This window comes from Prionailurus viverrinus, chromosome E2 (assembly GCF_022837055.1).
Source record: "Prionailurus viverrinus isolate Anna chromosome E2, UM_Priviv_1.0, whole genome shotgun sequence".
Taxonomy (NCBI): Eukaryota; Metazoa; Chordata; class Mammalia; order Carnivora; family Felidae; genus Prionailurus; species Prionailurus viverrinus.
Genome location: NC_062575.1, coordinates 44168513 through 44174512, shown reverse-complemented (window position 1 = coordinate 44174512; position 6000 = coordinate 44168513).

The window sequence follows — 6000 nt, the reverse complement described above, 5'->3', positions numbered from 1 at the left end:
TCATCCTGAGAAAGGTGGCCTTCCACTGCCACCGACAGAGCACACATCACAAGAAGATGAGTGACTGCCAGTGTATCCAGTTTAGGGAGGATCCCATAGGCTCCTTGGCACGAGGATCATAGGAACACTCATCCTGAGAAGGTCCCGGTGGTGAAGGCCTCGCAGGCTCTTTCCTCAGGCAGCTCTCAGTGGGCCATCGCTGAACGAGGCGAGAGTGGGACAGTTAGACTCCAGAATCACGGCTACGGAGCAGAGCCACAGGGGGAGTTCTGAAGCCCTGGGATCCAGGAACCCAGCTCTGTATATAAGACCCACCTTGTGGTAAGAGTATGTGGAGGCAGCTCAGTCCACCACAGAAAAAAACTGAAATGTAAGAGGCAGTTTCTTGGTCCTGGCCAGGCTCAGCACTTATCCTGCAACCAAGAACCGTATCTTTGTTCTTTTTCTCCGTGTCAGTTGCTTGGGACAGGAGCCCCTTCGTACCAATGATTTTACTTTGCACTCACCACAGCCATGGAAATGGGAGGTACGTTTTCCCATTTTTTAGATGTATATCAGAGGCCCAGAGGACTGGAATATATGCACAGACACAAGTGAGTTCACCGAGCCCGTCTCTCCAACAGGGGGCGGTAGGAGCAGATTCTGCTCCTCAGGAGCCATCAACATTTCTTCACACACTTTCTCTCTCTGAGCCTCCGTTTCCTCACTTGTAAGACTGTGAGCATTACTCCCATTTCTCAAGGTGGCTGAGAGGCTGAAATTTGGTAGATAATGCGTGTGACCTGTGGGTCCTGGTCCACAGAAGTGCTCAGACACTCTAGCTGCTGTGATTGTCGTCTTCCCCACCTTCCCAACCCTATAACAAGTTCAGTTGAGGAACTGCATCCTGAGGGCATTCACATCCAGCCCCAGCCAGAAGTCACAGGTGCGGTCCGTGCGGTATCCCCCCAAAGAGCCCAACCTCTAGCCCAGGGGGTAAGCACTTGCCGGCAGATTTGCAAGGCTTTATCGGAATCTCCAGTCAGACATCTGGACGCGGCAGGTTGCTGAGACTACCTATATCAGGCAAATGGCTTCTTTAGGGCTCCCGGCCAGGAGGGCTCCAGTAACACAAAGGACATGAGTGGCCTCAAGGAGAAAGAGACACCAAAATCATTGGACACTTATGGAAAGGGGCCTGACACCTTGTTTGGAGTGTGGCTTTTGGATCTGAGCAAGTAAAGGTGGATTCCTCTCAATCTCGTGCATAAGAGTATCCAAAGGTATGCCTGAAAAGCTCTCTTAAGGCTCCCTCCAATACAGCAAAAAGAGGAGGAAGGGGTAACTCGTCCCATCTGGAGGGATAGGAGTGGGTATTCTGGGGCAGGACAGAATGAAGTTGCTGAGGAGGTCTTGCCAGTATTCCAGATGAGTCTATGGGTTTCTGGGAGAGGATGGGGGCTGCAATGAACCTGCAGCAATTTATTGTTCCAGGTCAGCTTCCTCCTGCTGTTTTTCCAGGGACTAGCAGCTTGAAGCAGGGCCCTGTCCCCATCGGGTATGACAGCAATTGAGAGAGGATATGTTCTAGTCCCTGTCTTGGTGTGTAACAGGTCTAGGGAGCAGGGGGCCCTTTGGAGAGTGTGTCCTGGCATGTAAGCCACAGAATGACCCCCTGGATTCTACAGAAAGAGGTAAAATGAGCATATTAGGGGAGCATGGACAAAGGGTTGGGGGTGCTAGGATAAAGTCTGGACAATGTAAGTGGCCAGTGGCAGTGGCGACGGTCTAAAGAGGATCCAGGCACTTGCGTTGCTGAGGCTGGAGTCAGGAAGGCAGACATTTCTAGAATGTCATGTAGCGGGAACCATACAGTGTGTAGCTTTTTAAATTGGCTTCCTTCACTTAGCAATATCCATTAAGGGTTTCTTCCATGTCTTTTAGTAGCTTGGTAGCTCATTTCTTTTTTATCACTGAATAATATTCCATGTTACAGTTGTATCAGTTTGTTTTTCCACTCATCTACTGAAGGGCATCTTTCTTGCTTCCAGGTTTGGGAAATTATTCATGGGAAGTATTGTATGGGGACATATGTTTCAACTCATTTGGGTAAATATCAACTGGATCGTATGGTAATAGTGTATTTAGTTTTGTAAAAAAAACCTGCCAAACAGTCTCCAGAGTGACTGTACTGTTTTGCATTCCCAGCAACAATGAAGGATTCCTCTTGTTCCACACCCTTCCTTTGTTTGGTGTTTCTGTTTTGAATATTGGCCATTCTCCTTGTTTTTTAATTTGTAATTTCCTAATAGCACGTGAAGTTGAGTATCTTTTCAGAGGTTATTTGCCATCTGTATATATTCTCTGGGACTATGTCTATTCTGACATATTATACCCTTTTTAATTGAGTTTTTTGTGTTATTATTGTTGGGTTTTAAGAAATTTCCATATTCTTAATACCAGTCCTTTATCATATATGTGTTTTGCAAAGATTTTTCTCCCAGTCTGTGGCTTGTCTTCCCATTCTTTTAACACCATGTTTTGCAAATCCTGAGTTTTCAATTTGAATAAAGTTTAAATGATGTTTTCTTTCACAAACTGTGCATTTGATGTTATCAAAAAAAAAAAAAAAGTCATCACCAGGGGCACATGGGTGGCTCAGTCGGTTAAACGTCCGACTTCGGCTCAGGTCGTGATCTGCAGTTTGTGAGTTCGAGCCCCTCGTCGGGCTCTGTGCTGACAGCTCGGAGCCTGGAGCCTGCTTCGGATTCTGTGTCTCCTTCTCTCTCTGCCCCGCCCCCACTTGTGCTCTGTCTCTATCAAAAATAAGTAAATGTAAAAAATTTTTTTTTAATAAATATAAATAAATAAATAAATAAATAATCATCACCAAACCCAAGGTCACTTTAATTCTCCATCTTCTAGGAGTTTTTGTGGGTTTTTTGTTTGGTTTGGTTTCCTACATTTAGGTTTGTGACCATTCTGAGTTAATTTTTGTGAAGGGTATAAGGTCTGTGTCCAGATTACTTTTTTTTTAGATGTGGATGTTCAATTGTCCAGCAGCAACTATAGAAAAGACTATCTTTTTCCCACTGAATTACTTTTGCTGCTTTGCCAAAAATCAGTTGATGATATTTATGTGGGTCTACTTCTGGGCTTTCTTTTCTGTTCCATTTATCTGTCTATTTTTTCACCAATATCCTACTGTCTCGATTACTATAGCTTTATACTACGTATTGTCAGTCCTCTGTTCTCCTTCAATATTATGCTGGGTATTCCAGATCCTTTGCCTCTTCATACAAACTTAAACTTAAGGATCAGTTTGCCAATATCCACAAAATGACTTGCTAGGATTTACACTGTGATTGCATTTCATCTATAGATCAAGTTGGGAAGAACTGACATCTTGACTATACTGAATCTTCCTATCCATGAACATGGAGTATCTCTACATTTATTTAGTTCTTTAATTCCATTCATTGGTTTTGTAGTTTTACTCACAAACATCTTATATATATATCTATATATATAGTTACATTTACACTCAAGTATTTCCTTTTGGGGGAAGCTAATATAAATGGTATTATTTTTAATTTTAAATTCCAATTGTTCATTGCTGGTGTATACAAAAGCAGTTAACACTTTTGAATATGAACTTATATTCTGAAACTTTGCTATAATCACTTATTAATTCCAGGAGTTCTTTTTTTCTTGATTATTTAGGATTTTCTATACAGACAATATAGTCACCTACAAACAAAGATTTTCATTTCTTCCTTCCCAGCCTAAATATTTCTATTTCCTTTTCTTCCCTTATTGCCTGAGTTAGGACTTCCCATACTATGCTGAAAAGGAATGATGAGAAAGCATATTCTTACCTTGTTTCTGATCTTAGCAGGAAAGCTCCTAGCTGCTCACCATTAAGTATGATGTTATTTGCAGTGTTTTTGAAGTTGTTCTATATAAAGCTGAGAAAGCTCTCCTCTATTTCTACTTTGCTGAGGTTTTTTAAAATAATGAATGAATGCTAGATTTTTGTCATATGCTCTTTATGCATCTATTGATATGATCATGCGATTTTTATCCTTTAGTCTGTTGATGTGATGGATGACACTAATTGACTTTCCAATGTCAGACTGCATCCTTGGAATAAATCCCACTTGGCTGAGGTGTAGAACTTCTCATACCTTGTTGGATTTGATTTGCTAATATTTTGTTGATTTTTGTACTTATGTTCATGGGAGATATTGATCTGTAGTTTTTTCCTTGTAATGTCTTTGTCTAACATTGGTATTAGGGCAATGCTGGCCTCATAGAATGAATTAGAAAGTATCCCTTCTGCCTTTATCCTCTGAATGAGATTGTAGAGAAATGATATAACTTCTTAAATATTTGGTAGAACTCACCAGTGAAACTACTTGGGGCTGGTACTTTCTGTTTTGGAAAATTATTAAATATTGATTCAAACTCTTTAATAGACATAAAAAGCCTATTCAGTTTGTTTTGTCTTGCGTGAATTTTGGCAGACTGTGTCTTTTAAGGAATCGGTTCATTTCATCTAAGTTATTAAATTTGTAGGCATAGAGTTGTTTATAATATTCTTTTATTATCCTTTTAGTATCCATGGAGTCTGTAGTGCTGTGAACTCTTTCATTTCTTTCTTTTTTTTTTTTCAACGTTTATTTATTTTGGGGACAGAGAGAGACAGAGCATGAACGGGGGAGGGGCAGAGAGAGAGGGAGACACAGAATCGGAAACAGGCTCCAGGCTCTGAGCCATCAGCCCAGAGCCCGACGCGGGGCTCGAACTCACGGACCGCGAGATCATGACCTGGCTGAAGTCGGACGCTCAACCGACTGCGCCACCCAGGCGCCCCTCTTTCATTTCTGATATTAGTAATTTGTGTCTTCTCTCTTTTGAACTAGCCCAGTTAGAAGCTTATTGATTTTGTTGATATTTCAAATAATTAGTTTTTGGTTTTGTTGATTTTATCTGTTGATTTCCTGCTTTCAATTTCATTGACTTCTACCCTCTTATTATTTCTTTTCTTCTTACTTTGGATTTAATTTTCCTTTCTTTCTTCAATTGCTAAAGTTTCTGGTTTAGATGACTGATTTTAGATTTTTCTTCATCCCACAAATTTAGGTAGATTATATTTTCATTTCACTTATTTCAAAATATTTTAAAATTTCTCTTGAAAGTTCCTCTTCGATCCACGCATTGTTTAGAAATGTGTTGTTTAATCTCCACATAGTCTGAGATTTTCTAGCTATCTTTTCTAGTTTAATTCCATGGTAGTCTGAAAACATGTTACATGATTTCTATTCTTTTAAGTTTAAATTGTGTTTTATGACTCAGAATGTAGTCTCTTTGGTGAATATTCCACATTTGAGAAGAATGTGTATTCTACTACTGTTGGATGACATAGTCTATAGATGCTATGTATAGCAGAATAAATAACTAATGGTGCTCTTAAGCTCAGTTATGTCCTCATTGATTTTCTGCCCATTAGATCTGTTCATTTTTTTTGTAGAGGGGTGTTGAAGTCTTCAACTATAATAATGGATTCATCTATTTGTACTTGCAGATGTATCAATTCTATATTGGATTTTCATTTTCATTCAGTTAAAAGTATTTCTTAATTTGCCTTATTATTCTGTGTCTGAGTCTTCATTAATATGTTGTCTAATTTCCAAATGTTCATGGATTTTCCCAGATCATGTACTTTAATGATTTCTAGTATAATTTCTTTGTGACCAGAGAAATACATTCATGATTTTAATCATTTTAAATTTGTTGAGATTTTAGTTCCTAGAATATGGTGATCTTGGTGAACATCTCTTGGGTACTTGAAAAGAAAGTGTATTCTGTTATTGGATGGAGCAGTCTAAAAATAAATGTGAATTAGTTCAAGTTAGCTGACTGATTTCTTCAAGGATTCTATATCCATACCAATTATTTTTTTTAATTTTTTTTCAACGTTTTTTATTTATTTTTGGGACAGAGAGAGACAGAGCATGA